The 20,459-nt window shown below is 35.5% G+C and overlaps 1 protein-coding gene and 1 pseudogene across 2 annotated transcripts in view; both read left to right on the top strand.

Moving 5' to 3' along the window:
- LRP1B (LDL receptor related protein 1B) overlaps window positions 1-20,459 on the top strand; it is a 1,892,531-nt gene that overhangs the window by 1,431,457 nt on the left and 440,615 nt on the right. The window lies entirely within an intron of this gene.
- LOC109025824 (coordinator of PRMT5 and differentiation stimulator-like) lies at window positions 9,407-10,133 on the top strand (annotated as a pseudogene).

The following is a 20,459-nucleotide window of genomic DNA, read 5'->3' as shown; positions in this document are numbered from 1 at the left end:
AGGCCATAGTGAGCTATGATTGCACCACTGCACTCTAGCCTGGGTGACAGAGTGAGACCCTGTTTCTAAAAACAAACAAAAAGCAGCCAAAATGATATTTTAATGAAACTGCACATGTTGATAGTAGAATTCACATAGAAGAGCAAAATATCACCAATTGCCAAGGCAATTTTGAAGAAATATAAATTTGTAGTCTCTCCTTGACACAATTGTCTTTATTATTAAAAAGTGAAAGTAATTAACACAATATGATATTACCAATAAAAAACAATTAAATGAAAAAGAACAGAGGGCTCAGAGGCAGATCCATATTTATATATAACTTTTATGTAAATTGGTTATACATTGCCTAGTTGGCATTACAAATAAATTGAAAAATAATGAATTTAATGAATTATACTAGAACAATTTATATGCAAAAAATGAAACAAAATGTTATCTCCAACTCAAACTATATTCAAAAATTCAGGTATTTTAATGGTGCAAATATGAGCTTTTTTAATATCAAAGAATACAGAATATCTTTATAAACTCAGGGTAAGAACAGATTTCACAAATGATACACAAAAATCAGGAAGTATAAGTTTAGTACATTTTATCTCATTGAAATTAAAAACTCTTTGCAGCAGAAGCTATGTAGAAATTTAAAAGACAAAACAAAACACTAGTGGTGTATAGTTGCAATCCTTAGAAGGAACAAAGGATTACAACTGAAGTTTATAACGTACCATTACAGAGATGAAGATAAATATGGACAAGTTATGCTAGGGGACAGAAAAGGAAATATAATCATACTAAAGTATAGTCAATCTCTCCAACTATCAAGAAAATTTATAATGAAACAATGAGATTTTCCACCCATAATTTGCGAAAAGTTTTTAAAAGTTTTGTAATGAGAAACCAGACTTTCACACACAATTGATGAAAATTACAATTTTGTACAACTACTCTGAAGAGCTATTTGTAATATTTTGAAACTTTGAAATGGTTCATATACTTTCACCTAGCAATTCACACTTTTAGAGAGAATAATGGTTCATTGTGCAGTTCTTAAAAAAAAGAACTAGTGCTACATCTATTTACATAGTTATCTTAAACACAATTTGATTAAAACAAATAATACAACACAATAAAAATATTCTCAAATGATATGGTTGATGTGATATTGAAAACTATGTAAACAATACAACATATTGTTTTTGAAATAACATAGTAATATTTTCAAATTTTAGCAATTTTTTGATAATTATATAATCATTACATGAGACGTTTTCATTAGAAACAGAAGGCAACTCCCTGTACTAATTTTTGAAACTTTTCTGTAAGCCTAAAATTAGTTCAAAATTTAAAAATTAAGCACATTAAAAATCATACACCATCAACATCTTGCTTTCTCTGGAGAGATAAAAGAAAAAAAAAAGAAATGGTATTGAGAGAACTATATACTTTCAACAATAGCTATAATAAGTTTTTTATTAATAATATGAAGCATTTATAGCAAAATGGTAAGGTTTCTCAAGTCATATTCTCTCTACTATTCTATACATCTAAAACATTTAATAAAGTATAAATAAATAACTTTCAAAATAATCACTTTTCAATATTAACATAGATACCATTTGTAAATTAATTGGTCAAATCTCATACATATGCATGTTTGGAATTTAATTGCATTAGCAACCATGTTGAATGACATGATAGGTGCCTGCTATCTGCCCTTCTTTTCTCTTTATATTTATAGACATTGACTTTTGTTTAATCTCCAGCTTGATACTGTCAACAAATTGCAATGAGATATAATTCCCACATTTGTGATTAGGATTCGAACTTGTGAATAATAGCTTTATAATATTTTTAGATTGCTTTTTCAAGACTCCTGATAGCAATACTTCACTTTTTTTTTTTTTTTTTTTTTTTTTTTTGAGGTGGAGTTTTTGCTCTCGTTGCCCAGGCTGGATTGCAATCCCGCCTGGATTGCATGATGATGGCTTGGCTCACCACAACCTCCGCCTCCCAGGTTCAAGTGATTCTCCTGCCTCAGCCTTCCAAGTAGCTGGGATTATAGGCATGTGCCTCCACGCCTGACTAATTTTGTATTTTTAGTAGAGACGGGGTTTCTCCATGTTGGTCAGGCTGGTCTTGAACTCCCAACCTCAGGTGATCCACTCGCCTTGGCCTCCCAAAGTGCTAGTATTATAGGCATGAGTCACCGCGCCCTGCCAATATTTCACTTTTAAGTTATAATTATATTTCACTGGAAATATCTTTCTCTCTTCTGTTAAAAGGACTATGTGCTTATTGTTTAGGAGTGTTTCAAAACACATTTGATTTTGTTAATTGTTCTTTTTTTGTCTTAAAAAGGCTAAAAAATCAACTTTTAGAATGCATATAGTTTTAATTTGTTCGTAGAATACAGACATTCATTCTCAAAATGTAAAAATTTTAGCTTTACAAGTTTCAGTTTTCATAAAACCGAAAAGGATACTTTTAGTCATCTACATTTATTAGCTATATCAATTTTAAGATTACCTATTTAGATAATTACAACTGTTGGAAAGGTCTAATGGAGCATTGTTTTATTAGGTACTGAAGTTGCTAAGATAGGAAAAGGGTAAAAATAAAAGATGAAGTTGTCCATAGGGAGTTAGCAAGATGGGAAGCATAGGTTAATTTTTATGGTCCAAAGGAAGAGAAAGGGTTACACGGTCATTGATTATGGAGAGTAGAACCTGGAGTCAGTCATGATTAGTGAAAAGAAAAAAAATATGAAATCTCCTCTTCATTTTGTTGCAAGCTATAAATTAGTTTCAGTCTGGCTTCCATGAATTCAAAATTTCCTGAGTCTATCTCAAAAGATGTCCTGTGGTAGATGTAGGGGAAGAAAAATCATTTCTTCTATTCTCTTAGCTTCTGTGGCTGAGATCTGTGAATTAAACTGACAAAAGAAAGGTTAATAAGAGAAAAAGCATATGAATTTTCTTTGATGTTAATCTTTGCATGTACAAGGAGCCATTCATTGAAAAAAAAAGTAAAGACCTGAAGTAAAGACCCGAAGAAGAGGTTAGACCTGAAAGAGTGATATGCCCTTTTAACAAAGCATGAGAAATTGTGGAGACCTTACTAGACAAAGGAAAGGGGTTGGAGATTCTACAGGCTGTAAATTATGGGAAGATAAATGCATGCTGTAAATTAATGGAAGATAATGGTTACTTTGTAAGGTTTTGTTTGTGTGGATGCTTCTCGGTGCTTTCTTCTTCTCTGGTGATAAAGGTTTTTCTTTCAGGTCTGGGAGAGGGGGACACCTTTAAGAAGGGAAATTTATGCTCTGATATTCTTTAGATGGATGCGCTTTTCCTGTGTCTATTGTTTCTCAATTGCTTTCAACTCAGAATAATCCTATGTCAATGATGTATATTTTGGGATGGAAAGTTTTATATTGAGAATTAAAACCATAACAAGACATAAAGCTGAAAAGTTTTCTGCATAGTTGTTCAGGCTTGGGAGACTGCCCCAGTACATCATGTTAGAAGTTCTAACAAGGTTTCTGTTTGCAGAATCAGAAAGTCCTGAGTTATATCCATGTGAAAGAGAGTTATAGCCAATCTTTGTTATAAAACTTGAACTTTACTAGAAACCTGTGGTTGGCTCTGGAATTATTATAGTTAGTGAGGCTGATTAGGAATGGATAGAAGGATGAACAGAAAGAGAACTGGAAAACTGACACATCCATCACAAGATAGAGATGCTGGGTGGACTTGGGGATAGTGATTCATATATGAATTAGCATCCCAATATTAGATCACTGCCAAGTAAGCTCTGTATAGGTGAGGGAGGCTGGGGATACTGAGGTTCCTAATTCTTGACCAGAGTTATTTCTGTTGTTAAAAGAAAAACTTCACCCAAATTAATTTTAAGGGAGTTTAATTGAGCAATGAACGATTCACAAATTGGGCAGCCCCCAGAATCACAGCAGATTCAAAGAGACTCCAGTGCAGCCACGTGGTGGAAGAACATTTATAGACAAAAAAAGGGAAATGACATGCAGAAATTGGAAGTGAGGTACAGAATAGCTGGACTGGTTACAGATTGGCGTTTGCCTTATTTGAACACAGTTTGAACACTCAGCAGTGTATGGATGTTTGAAATATGGCCACTGGGATTGGACAAGACTCAGCTATTGTTATAGGTGCATACTCCTAAATTAGGTTTTCAATCTTCTCTACCTATGAAGTTAGGTTGCAGTTCGTCTACAGGGACTCATATACAGAATACGAAGTTCTTCTCAGGCCATATTTAGTTTGCTTTAACACTGTACTGAATGCCATTTTAAATTTAATTAAATATGTTTTATTTTAATTCATAGTCTAGGACTTCAAAGATTAGATGATATCAATTAACTTTGGTTACAAAACAAACCATTCCAGAATTCAGTGACTTAAAACAACTGCTTATTTATTCTACTATTTATGGGCTGACTATGTAGTTCTTCTCATCTGTGTTAGCTCTTCAAATTTCTGTAACCAGCTGGTGGGTCAGATGGTGCTGGATGATCAAGATGGCCTCTCTCATATGCCTGGCAGTTGGCAGACTATATGCTGAGTAACCAGGCCACAAGTCAGTAATTATCCAGTAGGATGCCTTGAGATGGTCTCAGGGTTCCACATGAGAACTGGTTCAATATGTGAAGATATTTTATAAGTCTCTGCTTGCACAGTAACTGCTAATGTCTCACTGGCAAGTCACATGACCAAGTTCAGATTCAAGGATAGAGAAACAGACTCACTTACTGATTGGGAAGAGCTGAAAATGGGCTGCAAACATATATGGAGGGGAAGAATGTGTACCTTCTGCAATCCGTGCAGTGGATAGGTTATTATCCTATTTCCAGAAGCTCCTAAATAATACATTAAACTATGGCCTCGCTTTGTAAAACTCATTTTCTTTTTTTGTTTCATCTGTTATATTTCTTGAAAACCAATAGTAGATTATGATAATCACATGTGGTTTATCTGTGAGCTGTAAATCAATCTATATCTGATGGTGAAGAGATAAAATGAGATAGGAAAGGATTATTTAATGGGGAAAAGAAATAACAAAACTATAAAGGGGTCAATAGATTTAATGACGTTGGGTTGATTCTGTTACCTTCAAGAGTATAAGTGTTTACACGTGTAGCTCAAATAATGCTGATTTTTTTTCTCAGAAGTGTGTCATAATTAGTTGCTATGAAGCCACTTTAAATAACCCCATGTTTCTGTGTAAAAAAACAATTGGCTGATTTTTTTTATAGTTTTGACTTGAATGAGGTAAGTTGTAAGTGATAACTAAGGGAAAACAATCCATGATGTAGGATTAGAAGCAGCATTTTTCATAGGAAGTAATAAAAGACAGTGTACATATTATAACTTTCCTTGTGAGAGATTTATGGCAGGAAGTGAGCAGATGAAATCAATATACTGTGAATTATAAATAGGTCTTTGAGGGGCTGGGTGATGAATTCAAAATTTCTAAGAAAACAGTAGATCACCTGTGGAAATGAGCAAGGACACAAGTGAATTCAGGGTTCCCCTTGAAAGATGATTATAATTTGCAGGAGTGAAGTTGCCTGTTATTGTTTGAAAAAGCAAAATATTTCAATTTTATATACCTACTAAAAGGTATATGAAAGTCTTGGGTTTTTAGACTTATATGCAAGAATAAACAAGGCTTACCAGAAATAAAGAAGTTTTATTTACATATTCAACCTACTATTGTGAGCTTTTCAGGATATCTGGTTAAAAATACTGAGAGAGAGAGAGCAAGAGTATATTAAAAGAACTTGTACTAAAAAAACATCATGTGGATATCAGTTTCTCAGGACAGAAATCCATTTACAGATTTTTTTCTTAGTTGAGTTTTAATTACATAACTTTAAGAGGGACATAATTAAAGATGAGATTATATGCCAAATCTTTTCCCAGTTAGCCTTATTTGCAACGCCTAGGATAGCATAGTATGTGGCTTAGATTGTCATTCTTGCCATATTCAATTGAATACTTTTAGCTGTCTAAACCTTATTAACTTTTTAATATTTTTATAAAGTAGAATTTACAATGTATAGTCCTGTACTTCACTGATATGTAAAAGCATGTCAGGGACATGTAGAGAAACCTGTGTTACCCATTCCCTCCTGTAACTACATCCCATGATTCCTTTCCATTTCCTTGGGCAATTTAAGCCCAATGGTCTTCCTTCTACTTTTCCTCTTCTCTCAGAAATCTTTCTGGATGACTTTGGATCTCATCACTCTATGTCACTGCTCTACCCAACGTCCTTGAACTTAGTGTTCCTTCTATTTGAGCAAAATCTGTTTACATCACATCTGGCCTACTCTATCATATCAGTTAGTCTCCTTTTTTCTTTACCTGCATCCTGTAATCATTATTCTGCATTTCTCACAACATACTTCATTTAATTCTGTGATGACCACATTCCATTTTTTTAAATACCAAATTTGGACCAAAAGATAAGGCATTTAGTGCTGTTCCTACCACTTTCCTATACTATAAAATGTTACCTTCTATATTTCCTGTTTCTGACCCTACATATGCTGTTCCCACAGAAACTTCCTTCCTACTGATGGGCATATTTTCCTTCTTAGAGAGCTCAATCATTATAATGATTTATACTGAGACCTTCATTATTTATTATGTCACCAAGTCCAAATTTCCTAATTTACCTCATCACAAATGGACCAGTGTCCATTTATGAAACATTCCTATTGTATGTAAATGCCAACTTACAATTTACATACTGAAGTCATTTTCCCACCTCAAATTGGAACCCCTCCTATTTTCATCAATAAAAGTATTACTTTTCTTCCCAGTCAGGATCCAACCTCACTATTATTGTTATTTTATAATAATTATTATTATTTTAAATTTTTATTTTCACTCTCCCTTCTCCTGTATCCCCTGAGCCATTTATTCACTAAGTACTTTTCTTATCAATCTTCACCATTATAGGCCAGGTTTTCATTCACTTATTACTGAATGATTGCTAGCCTTCTATTTGCTTTCCCTGCCTTGAGTTTCTGGAGTTTTCTATATATCATGAACAACACTTAATTGAGTTAGTTCCTAAAACACTGATTTATATTTTCTGCATCTCAAATTGTAAAGCATTTACCTCCTCTCCAGATTTTATGTGATGTCCAACTAGTTAATCCATCTCACCACAAATCTCCCTACTACCTTAAATCCACCCTGTCCTCTAGTCCTACTCACATCCTTTTTATCTTAAAAACATGTTCTTTCTTAACCACATGTTTACTCCTGTAACTAATCTAGAATGGAAAGGACTTTATGGCCTTCCCAGTGGTCTATATTTTGGAGCATCTATAAAATTTAGTTCAAATCCCTTCACACCATGAAGTTCAGTCTTTTTTGCACTGCAGCCCACAGTGATTTCCCTCTTTTAAAACCGTTCAGAACTTGTCATGTGTGCTGAATATCTTTATCACTTCCTTATTTGCTGCCTACTACATGCTTGCCTTTTGTTTTATTTTTATCTATAAGATCTCCCCAAAGATATGTTAAGTGGTTCTAGACAGGATCCATTGGATATAGTCTTTTCTGCACCTCTTCTAATCAAAAATAGAAGTTGTCACTAAGTAGATAATTTTAAAAAGTGATTTTATTATGAATTCACTATGTGTCAGCTATATAATTAAGTTTTAGGGGACTTGTCTGAAAGCTTCATTTGCAGAGTAAAAGCAGTTCTTTGACTGATATTGTTTGTTTGGTTGAACAGAACTGTTCGTCAGGGAAGGGAATATGAACCTCTATGCGAAAGTTTTAACTACAGAATATTGGTTAAAAGCAAAGATTGAAGATTCAGGATCTTTATCTAGATTGAACCCAGCCTGTCTTCTCCTGTTCACCAGTTACAAGCTGTGTCTTTAGGCAAATCATTCAACTTCTCCTTGCCTCAGTTTTCCCTTTTAGAAATAAGGATTATGTTAATAGCAAAATTAGAAGCATGATAAGACTCAACAAGTTAATAAATGCTGGTTGGAACAAGGCCTAGGACTTAGTAATAAATTGGCACAAACAATTTTGAGTCTTTATCTTTATTTCTCTTTACTGATCCATTTTCTGAAAACTATTCATAACTATAAATTAATAGAATCTAGCTAGCCTGTAAAATGACAACCATAGCCTACATATATTTTGAAGAACAGGTGTACTTGCTCTCTTCAAACTTTCAAATACTGTGAATGAAGAAAGTAGAGGGTCCCTCTCCTTAGGGAAATGAGAAGGACTTAGGATTCCAGAGTTCTCCACTCATCTCAGTGTTTATTGAATATTTGCACATGACTGATACATGCTATGGACACTATAGGAGATTGTTTAAAATTACATGACAGAAGGGATGCATGCTTTAACAATAGAATATGCATGTATGAGTAGCAAAAATAAGGGGGTAGAGATGAAAAGACAATAGAAAGGGATATAATCAAGATGACAGAATATATTCCTATTGTTAGAAACATTTGATTTTCCAAAGATCCAAACACTTCTCTGTCTCCAACCCCTCGCATCTTGGGCCCAGATTATAATTTACCTTAGCTAGCATGCCATTATAGAGACAATCAGAGCCTAAAAACTAAAAATATAAAAAGGGATGTTGGTAAATAAGTATGCATTAGAAATACAAGAATGTCTATATCATGTAATAAAGCACATTTTAATGTTTCTTTTGCCTCATCCCTTTTCAACCTTCAGAATAATAGAAATGTATATGTGTATGTGTAGAGTGATAGCTAAAAACAAAAAGTATCTGTAATCTGAATATCTGAAAATGGCAAAAACTTCTCTATTTTTGTTATATTCACAAAACTGGGATTCGGATGGGCTAGACGTTGTAAGATGAACTGGCAAGGCAGGTTATTTGATGGTGTCCTGCATGCTTAGGGTGACAGGTTTGCTTAGGTCTGGAACAGCATGTGTCTGTGAAAATGCCTGTTGGTTGTACCTATTAGTCTGATAAATAATACAGAGAAATGAGATTAATTTAGTCACCATTCGAAAGACATCTACATTAACCATCTTTCTCTGCCAGCATTAGAGAACAGAGTTCAATGAGAAGATGAACATTGATTTCAAAATTAATAAAAAAGAAACATAATTTTTTAAGTAATTTTTCACCCAGATGGCATGAGCCATGCATTTGTACATAGAAGCCATATTCGGTAATTGATTAAATACCTCTCACGTAGCGTGAGACATTTACTTGTAACTTATTTTATAGATTCCATACTTTTTTTCTTACTCTCTGATTTATCCCCATTGGTATTATTAAAATATATATTCAGAATGAAAGGGAGAAAAATTGAAAAGTAGCAACATTTTAGACTGATATTGGTATGTATTCGGTTGGTGCAAAAGTAATTGCGGGCTTTGCGATTGAAAGTAAAGGCGCGTCACGTAGCCCACAACATCCAGGGGGGCAAGCCGCGGGCAGCCGGGCATGGACCCCTCAGTCTGCCAGGGCCCAGGCGCAGGGGGCAGCGGAGCTGTTTCGGGGTCCGCTGCTGCGTAGCGCATGGAAGGCATCCCCTAGCCCGGAGGCTGGCTTTGCTACAGCTGACCACTCCTGTTAGGAGAGAGAGACTGAGAAGGCTATGGATCGACTAGCCCAGGGAGCACAGAGCGTCTCTAATGACAGTCCAGCCCGGAGTGAAGGCACCCATTCTGAAGATTTGCTGTAAATGCGGAGGACTCGGATGGAATACCTGGGAGCTGAGAGAAGGGACAAACTGTCCACCCAAGGAACAGCCTGGCAATCTTTTTAATGAAGACTGGGACTTGGAGTTGAAAGCAGATCAAGGGAATGCATATGGTACTGACGACATCCAGGAGAGCATTTCTCAAGATCTCAAACCTTGGGTCAGCTGTGCCCCAAAAGGAGACATGATCTATGACCCCAGGTGGCACTATCCACCTCAACTGATAACCCATTATTCCAAGATGGTCTTTGAAACAGGATAGTTTGATGATGCCGAAGATTGTGTGTGGAGTTTTCTGCCTTGTAGGTGGGTGGGCCTCCAGGTCAAGATCTCTTTTCCTGTGAAGGTGAAAAGTCATATCTGAGAAAACATTCCCAGTGATCCCTCATCTGGGATACACAGACCAGTGTTCAATAACCCTCCCATTGTTCTCCCCAGTCTGCTGTTCTTAATGGGCTCCTCCTTGGAATGTGTGTGTGTTCTTTGTAAATTAAGGTTTAAAAAAAAGAAGAAAGAAAAAGAAAGTAATGTCAAAGCCCGCAATTACTTTTGCATCAGCGTAGTCTGCCATTCTGAATAGGTATTAATGACAAAAGATTTATTTATTTAAACTGCAGGAAGTGTAAAGCAAGGACTAAGTTTTCTACACGTACTCTAATGAAGGGTTTTCTTTCTGTGTAATTTGCATATATGAGCTACTCAGATTCAGATATAAGGAAGAATCAGGCTCAGATTTTCTGAAATGTATATCCAAAGTAAACATTCTAAATCAGATTTATTACGTATCTACTCTGCTAAACAATTGCAGTGTATTGGTGGGGCCATTCTGTCTCTTGTCTCAGGTTGAACATTGAGTGTACTGTTTCCTTGCTTATATTTCACTTGGTTCACATGCTATATACTTCAGGTTCAGTTTAGCTCTTTCTTTCACCTACAAGGTGCACACACACACACACACACACACACACGCAATACTCTCAAGCTAGAGAAAAGTGTGTCTTCCAGTTCCCACAAATGATTTGCACCTAACCTTATTACAATATTGTTATTTTTCTTTTATTTTTTTATGCCCTAATAGCTTCTCTGCTGTATAAGCACAGAAACTGTGCCTTGCTCATCAGTATACCTGCAGCCCAGCCCAAGGCAAGTGTCCAGGACACTCTGTTGACTATTGTTCCAAATGCCTTTGGGACAGTCTGGCCCTGGCCACAGAGTTCCTGGGGCTTAATAAGTAATCAATGCATATTCATCAAAGGAAGGAATCATATGCTCTCTGAAAGTTGAGATTCTTGATCTCATGGAATGTACAAAGTAGGAGAGAAAATCTTAGCAGCAGAAATAACCACAAGTTAGTGTGATACCAGTGTGGTACGAGTATAGACAGAATTATACAGCACACATAGTAAAGGGAAGTCTCCTCCAGCTGGGATGATGAAAGAAGCTTCACAGAGTAGATGGTCCTAAATGCCCATTCTGTCACATTATAATGAACTCTGACAAATAACCATAAGGATGAAACACATAACTGTTTTACAGTTGTTAATATTTTAAGGTTATTAATATTTTCTGAAAATAATATTAAGACAACAAACATGCATCTTACATAAAAATCATCTGATGACAAATATGTTCTTAAAATAGAAGAGACTTCAGAATGTGGCATATAGTTACATCCACACATGCCTTTCTTGTTTCTCCCATTCATGAAATTTCTTAGGCATAGCACATGAATCTCATCTATATGACTGTTTACTTTACTTGGTGAGTGCACAGGAAGTACTCCTTTTTTTCTTTAGTGTTGAGTTCCATGAAAAAATAATTTATTTGGTAGTAAAGATAGAAACGTGATTTGAATCATCCCAATAAAAGATGAGCTTTGCTTAAACTTAGTATTTTTAATATCTATGATAGAGGAGAAAGAATCACAATGGGATAGTTGCCAAGTAGTATAATATTTTTGCACAAAATACCATTGAAATCTGAAATTATTACCTCCCTATAGTCTTTTTTTGTTAAATTATCATTTTTATTCTTATTTAATTCAATTTGCCAAATATTCATTTAGTATCTACCAAGAACAGTGTCAGCTTAGTCTCATTTAAGACAAATATTAAAAGCGCTATCATTTTATAAGTAATAGTATTCGTTGCACTCATCTCTTTAACAGAAGTACTCTGCATCAGGTTTAGAAATACATAGAAATGAGATTTATTTATTTTTTATTGACAATAATGGAGTGTTTCATTTCACTGATATGAAAATATTATTTCTTAATATAAATTATTACTTTTTTGACTTTAGCTGTGAATGAATTAATAGATGATGCTCATTTATTTATTCCTTCTTTTCTCTTTATTTCATTTATTCTGCAAATATTTACTGTGTATTTAATATATGCTAAGTGTTATGGGAATATGTGATTCAGTGTTTCTTCGGCACTCTTCATTTGGAAAGTCTGAAATAATGCAATTTATATATAATACTAGCAAAACATAGTCACATGGAAAACATCTGCTGTAAGCAAAATTAAATTTTCCTTTGGTACCCATCATGAATGTGTTAACAACTCTGTTCAATAATGCTGACAGAGCTACTTTTAGGGAGTTTCATTTTCCTGTGACTTATACCCCACATTGCTTAGCTTTACAAATATATTTAATGCAGCAAACCATTTCACACAGCACTGCCATTTAAGTCCCACAAAATCAATAGTGTAATTTGCATGATTGTGGGACTGTTAGTATTTTCTGTTAGAAAGTGTAAATCATATTTAAAGATATACAAATAATATTCACACTTTTTCTTGCCTATGGCATCACAAAATTAGGTTTTTAGAGGTTTGTCTTGCTCATTTTGTGATGAGACCTGGGTCACATTAGCTCACTCCTCACAAATGTAATGTTCATCGACACCTAGAGATATGTGGTAAGCCTGTTAAGGTTAAAATATGGGCTTTGGGAATAGTGAGACTTAGATTTGAATCCAAGTGCATCACTCATGATGATGCAATGTTCTTAAGCTCTACTAAAATTAGGTGGAAAATAGCATCAATTAATGAGGATTAATGAAAAGAATGACAATGCTATGCTTACCACAGTGCCTGCCAGATAAACAGGTCCAACAGGCAGTCAGCAGTTATTTCATTGTAAAGGTAAAATAAATCTTAATTCAGTCTGAAGTATCCACTGGAAAGAGTTTATTGCTGTTTTTGTTCCCATACTAATGTGGTCCACCCAGCCGCTTTTTCTCAAGGTCCAGTAACGAGATGCAGACCAACTGGGAAAAAAGGGAGCTTATTTCTGCAACCCGCAAGAAGGTTGGGCCAACTTAAGACCAACTCAAAGTCACAAGTTTTTCTCCAGTGCACATATACATTTAAAGCTCCATGCCTACGTGTGGGAGTGCATGGAGCTGTTTCAGCAGGAACCAGCAGGAGTGTTTCATTTAATCTCTGTCTAATCTTTAGGGTCTAGGGTCTGGAAAGCTTTCTCTAGGGCCTTGGAAAGTTTCTTACTCTTAAGTGGGCCCTGGAACGTGGTGTATGTGTAAGAATGACTTTACTATTGGATCCGACGTAGGGTGTCCAATCTTTTGGCTTCCCTGGGCCACATTGGAAGAACTGTCTTAGGCCACACATAAAATTTACCAACATTAACGATAGCTGATGAGCAAAAATAAATAAATAAATAAATACAATAAAAAATAAAATAAATAAATAAACCTGATAAAAAGTTTACCAATTTGTGTTGGGTCATATTCAGAGCCATCCTGGGCTGCATGTGGCCCACAGGCTGTGTGTTGGAGAAGCTTGCTTTAGAGTCTGAGAAAACCCAGGTGGGATCTTGGTGGGTTTGATTCCACATTCTAGCCCTTATACTCAGGCAGCAGTTTCTCCAGTTCTTCAATGTTTAACTTACGTATTTACCAAATTCATAATAAAGGGGTCGTTGAAACTGACTACTCTGGCTCCTAACGGAAACCCGAGCTGCCACATTCTGACCAAGTTATAGTACAGAGGGTTGATTTAATTTGTTCTTCCTTGATTCCCAAAACACTAAATGTACTAATTATGTTTTAACTTCATTCGCTACATACTAGTAAAAAACAATGAATATTAGTGTTTAAATGTACATCATTAGTTCATTAATGTACATTAGTTCATTGAAATTTCAGAATGATAAAGATGTTAAGAAGAGGAAAGTATAAAACCTGCTCTAGAAATAATTCCACTTTGGCGTTGACCAGACAGATGAACAGAAACTTAAGGGCTTTTTAAAAAAAAAAATGTTATGAGCTGAATTATGGTCCCCTAAATTGACATATTGAAGTTCTAGTTCTCAGTACCTCCGCACATGAGTGTATGTGGAAATAGGGCCTTTAGCAAGGTAATTAAGGTAAAATGAGGTCATAATGGGTGGACTCTAATCTAATATGACTAGTATCCTTATAATAGCAGCAAATTAGGACACAGGCAACACAGACTCAGGGAGAACCCTGTGAGGGCACAAGAAGGCAGCCCTCTGCAAGAAAAAGAGAGAGGCCTGGCCGGGCGTGGTGGCTCATGCCTGTAGTCCCAGCACTTTGGGAGGCAGAGGCAGGTGGATCAACAGAGGTCAGGAGTTCAAGACCAGCCTGGCCACCATGGTGAAACTCTGTCTCTACAAAAACATGAAAATTAGCAGGGCATGATGGCAGGTGCCTGTAATCCCAGCTACTCAGGAGGCTGAGGCAGGCGAATCGCTTGAACATGGGAGGCGGAGGTTGCAGTGAGCCAAGACTATGCCATTGCACTCCAGCCCGGGCGACAGAGACAGACTCCATTCCCAAAAACGGGAGATTGAAGCCTCAGAAGAAACCACACTTGCCAACACCTTGGTTTTAGATTTGCAGCCTTCAGAACTGTGAGGAATACATTTTTGTTGTGTAACCAACCCCATACAAAAAGCTGGTATTTTGTTATGGCTGCCCTAACAAACTAATGCAATATTCAAAGGCTGGGACCAGTGAATTATTTTTAGAGGAAAATATGTAGGTTGAATTGGCATTAAGTTATATATAGAATACATCCGTTTGCTTACTAAAAGGGGAAAAAAATGCCTCATCCAGTCTTTAATGCTAATATGTTCTGAGGTTTTAAAAGCATTAAAATCTATACTGATTTTGAAAGTCTCATAGATAAGAAATGAACACTACAACCTAAACATGGAATTTAAGAACATGAATCTTTCTAACAAATATCTCCTAAAATTACTCTTACATTTTATTAGCTTCTTATTCCAAAGGAAAGATATTTTATGAGAGAAAAAGCACACAAACACACAGATTTACATATATAATCCCGTAATTTCCTTCACCATGATCTTTAAACGCCTTTCATACCTGTCCACATCATTCTTCATGAATGTCTTTTTTGTTTCTTATAGGCAAAAAATAGAGGTATTCAGTAAATTGCCTCACTTCCACTTGCAGAATTAATTGGGTTCTTTGGAGTATCATGATTAAGAATCGAGACTCTAAAATAAGATTCCCTGGGTTCAAATTGTGGCTCTGCTTTTTACTATTTGTGCAACCTCTGCAACTTATTAAGCACTGCATGTCCTAGTTTCTTCATCTGTAAAGTAGGATTAATGTTACCCATCACAACATAGCAAGTGCATAGAACAATGCCACTCATTCTCCTTCATGTGTGTATGTGTATTCAATTAATGTTGGCTTTTTTTTTTTTTTTTTTTTGAGACAGAGTTTTGCTCTAGTTGCCCAGACTGGAGTGCAATAGCATGATCTCGGCTCACTGCAACCTCCACCTCCTGGGTTCTGGCGATTCTCCCACCTCAGCCTCCCGAGTAGCTGGGATTACAGGTGTCTGCCACCAAGCCCGGCTAGTTTTTTTTGTATTTTTAGTAGAGACGGGGTTTCACCATGTTGACCAGGCTGATCTCAAGCCACTGACCTCAGGTGTTCCACCCACATTGGCCTCCCAAAGTGCTGGGATTACAGGTGTGAGCTACTGTCCCTGGCCTAATGTTGGCTATTACCTTTGTGTATACTCATTTTCATGTACTTTCGTTTTTTCAGTCATTGAGAAACGGTCCTTTCAAATCTAAACCTTATTCCTATGCTGTTGAAACCATTGTGTATGTTTTTTTTTCTCTCTCTCTGTTCAGTAAGCCTCTTCCTAAAGCTACAAAAATGCTCATTTCTCCTCTATACTAAAAAATAAAACTATAAACAAATTGCTCTCTTTCGTGGATCCCATTGTCCTCTCCACCTTTCCTATTGCCACCAAGTTTGAACAAGTAATCTATACCCACTGACTCTTTTCACTCTTTAAATCATTGCCGTCTTTCACAAGCTCCCTCATTGCTCTGATAACAGACTCAGATGACTCTTTGGTTGACAAAGACAATGACCTATTTTCTGTTGAAATTGTTGACTACTCTCTACATCTGAAAACATATTTCTCCTTGCAATCCTCTGACACAGTTTCATCCTGGTTCTCCTCCTGATTCTCAGACTACTCTTGTATAAATGCCATTGCTAATCTCTATTGACAACACTGCTTTTCTTCCCTAAGAAGTGGCAGTATTGTATGACTGTTTTCTATTTATCAAAAATAAATTGCAATGATTGTTCATTTGTTTTTGGCACATTGATATTTTGATATGAAAAACATGTTTTGAAAAACTAGAGAGTTAAAATGTTGTTTGCTGTATCTCTATTGTTTATGATAGTATTTGTTATATAATAGGTACATAATAAATATTTGTACATAGTTTGATTTATTTTTTTCCTGTGAACTTTCACATCTTAAAATCTTTACAAGCAAAAAGAAATGTCCTATAATACAAGGGAGTAAGTCATTTATTGATGGATATCTGGAACCGTAAGTTAAACAGTAATCTATCTATACTTTTTAAATAGTATTAGCTAAAATTATTTTCAAGAATCCAAATCTCATATACATAAGACTCAATTTCTCCTCCTGTTCTTAATCTGAAATGACAGTGTCTATTTAAATTAAAAAAGTCAAACTTGTAATGAAAGCAGCAAACTTATTTTGTGAAGAGAAGTTATCTCAGACTGCTTACCTTTATGATTGCATGCCTTGCAGTCTTATGGGATAATCTGTTGGAAGGCAATAAACAATAATTAATGGGGTGATTTTAAAAAAAAGTATTCTAAAGCATTGGCTTTAAATTTATGAATCAACAGTCAAATTTTAACAGCGGGATTATCCAAGACATATCTCTTATTTTTAAATCATGTGGTTTTGAAACCTATGGATTGAAGGTATTTTTCCTGTATTAATAAGAGAAATATGCACTGTTATCTTATTTATTTTACCCAGAGCATATTTATTATATAATTACATGCTGTAGGAAGCAAATTGTACTCCTATGCTTTTGTCTGACATAAATTAGCTAGGTCAAGAAAATTTTTTATACTTGTGAACTCTGGAATAACTCCTCCCCAGGAATGTTCCAGTAACACTGGCTATTGTTTATGTGAAAATAAGTACTTAGTTTTATATTTAATACGGTTTTCTTATCAAAAGCCTTTTAAATTTATTGTAGTAATTCTAAATTTCCTCATGACATTTTTCACAGCTTGACATAAAAAGATCAGCTTCTCTGTATTTTTTTTCTTACATCAATAATGCTAACTTGTATCAGAGACACTGAAACATTGAGGTAGCAATTGATAATGAGAGCAGAATACGGCCTCATGTTTACCTAATTTTAAGTAACATTTTAAGGCAATTACAATATATGTACATATATATGTGTATGCACACACACACACACACATCTATTTATCTCTCTGTCTATATTATTTTATAGACACAGGGTCTTGCTCTGTTGCCCAGGCTGGAGCGCAGAGGTGCAATCATAGTGCACTGCAACCTCAAACTCCTGGGCTAAAGCAATTCTTTCTCCTCAGCTTCCTGAGTAGCTGGAACTACAGGAGCACCACCATAATCAGCTATTTTTTTGTTTTTTTAACTTTTGTAGAGGCAAAATCTCACTATGGTGCCCAGACTAAAATATTTTATTAAAATATGTGTTAATTAAAGACTATTTGGTAACTTTCAGCACATTAAGAACAGTATGAAATAAATATAATTCAATTTGAAATGTTATAACTTAATCAAATGCATTTTATAGAGGCAATGCTTATTTTTAATTTTTAGTCACATTTTAGTTGAATTATTCACTTATTCTTTTTGGCATAAATTAACTTAAAATGCACGTTTGGCAAATGGGTGCAACTTTATTTATTAGCACTCTACTATTAACTCTGTCTAAGTGTGATGGTCAGTTTTATATGTCAACTTAACTAGGCTTTAGTCAGTTCTTCAATAAAACACTAAACTAAACAGTGTTGCAAAGGTATTTGTAGATATGATCAAGTCACAGTCAGATGATTTTAAATAAGGGAAATTGTCCTGGATTAGATAATCTGGATGGGCTCAATGATATTACAAGATTCCTATAACAAGGAGACACATGAGTCAAAAGGCAGTGAGAAAAGGTGATATGATGATAAAAGCAGAGATTAGAATGAAGTGGCCACAAGCCAAATAATACCATCAGCCTCTAGAAGCTGTAAGATAAAAACAGCAGATTCTCTCCCAGAGTCTCTAGAAGGAAGCAGCTCTGCTGACATCTTGATTGTGAGACTGAACCTCTTGAACTGTGAGATGATTTGTGTCATATAAAACCACTAAGTAATTTGTTACAACAGCATCAAGAAACAAATAGGAATTTTGTATCCTGGAATTGAAGTGCTGCTATAACAAATGTCTATGAAAAGAGTCAAACTATTCAAAATATTTAACCTCTATTAAAGAGGTTTATCCTGAGCCAAACGTGAGTGACCATGGTCAGAGGCACAGTCTCAGGAGGTCCTGAGAACACGTGCCCAAGGTGGTTGGGTTACAGCGTGGTTTTATACATTTTAGGGAGACATAAGACATCAATCAACACATGTGAGACATACATTGCTTCAGTTGGGAAAGGCAAGACAACTCAAACAGGGGAGTCCTAGGTCATAGGTGGATTCAAAGAATTTCTGATTGGCAATTTGTTGAAAGAGTTCAATTATTATCTAAAGATCTGGATTCAGTAGAAAGGAGTATCTGGGTTAAGAAAAGTGGTTGTGGAGACCAAGGTTCTTATTATGTAGATGGAGTCTCATAGATGGCCACTCTTAGAGATAATAGATGGCAAATATGTCCTATTCAGACCTTTAAAAGGTGTTTGACTCTCAGTAAATGTCTTTGAGATTAGGAGGGCCTGAACGGAGAAAGAGCTGGTTATGTTATTAGAGGTTTGCAGGACCATTCCAAAATATGTCAAAGAAATATATTTCAGGCAGTGGTTCATGCCTGTAATCTCAGCATTTTGGGAGGCCGAGGCAGGTGGATCACCTGAGGGCAGGAGTTTGAGACCAGCCTGACCAACATGGTTAAACCCCGTCTCTACTAAAAATACAAAAAATTAGCCAGGTGTGGTGGTGGGCACCTGTAATCCCAGCTTCTCAGGGGGCTGAGGCAGGAGAATCGCTTGAACCCAGGAGGCAGAGGTTGCAGTGAGCCAGAGTTGCCCCATTGTACTCCAGCCTGGGTGACAAAGCAAGACTCTGTCTCAAAAAAAGAAAAAAAAAAAAAAGAAAAAAGAAAAGAGATATATTTCAGGGTAAAATGTGTTGCAGGTTGGAGTTGGTATGTTATTGCTACGAAAAGTCTGTTCTGTCAGTCTTAGGATCTCTATTTTAATGTTAATGCTGGTCAGTTGTGTCTAAAGTCCAAAAGGGAGAGGGTATAGTGAGGTATGTATGGACCCTCCCTTTCTGTCATGGCCAGAACTAGTTTTTCAAGTTTCTTTGGAATCCCCTTGACTGAGAAGGGGGTCCATTCATTTGGTTCACGGCTTAGAATCTTATTTTTTGTTTGCACAGATACCTAAAAATCTGTAAATGGCTTTTAAATTGGGTACTGGGTAGAGGTTGGAAGAACTTTTAGGACAATAATAGAAAAAGCCTGGATTGCCTTGAATAGACTGTTCATAGATATAGATGTTAAAATTATTCTCATGGGGACTCAGAAGTAAAGAGCATGGTGGAAAAAACTGTATTAACTCAGAGAATACTTAAATCATTATAAATAAACTGTCATTAGAAATGTGGACATGAAGAATATTGATGAGGGCTCAAAGAGAAATGAATATGTTATTGAAAACTAGAAAAAAGAGATTAAGCACATTAAGAATACTATGAAATAAATATAATTAAATTTGAAATAATATAATGTAATCAAATGTACTTTATAGAGGCAATGCTTGTAATACCTTAATTGATTTCTGCCATTTTACATAGAGCAGGAGTTGTAAGCAATGAACTTTGATATTTAACTTTGGATATTTCCAAGCAAGATGTTGATGTGTTCTGGTTTCCTTCTTTCTGCTTATAATAAAATGCAGAAGTAAAACGATAGATTGAGGGAAGAACTGTTAAGAAAAAAATAACCAGGACTTGATTATTTGGGAAATTCTCAATCTATCCAGATTGCAAATGACACTAAAATTAGAAGATTCACTGTTAGGAAAGTGAATGGTTGGACAACTTTTTGTTAGTGCCTCAGAAGAAAGAAGAGCTAAAAGTGTTCATTCACATAGAGAGCTCTTTGAAG

The sequence above is a fragment of the Gorilla gorilla genome, chromosome 11 (genome assembly GCF_029281585.2).
Source record: "Gorilla gorilla gorilla isolate KB3781 chromosome 11, NHGRI_mGorGor1-v2.1_pri, whole genome shotgun sequence".
NCBI classification, from domain to species: Eukaryota; Metazoa; Chordata; class Mammalia; order Primates; family Hominidae; genus Gorilla; species Gorilla gorilla.
Note: the sequence above shows the minus strand (reverse complement) of the source record. Positions and strands in the feature narration are given on the sequence as shown.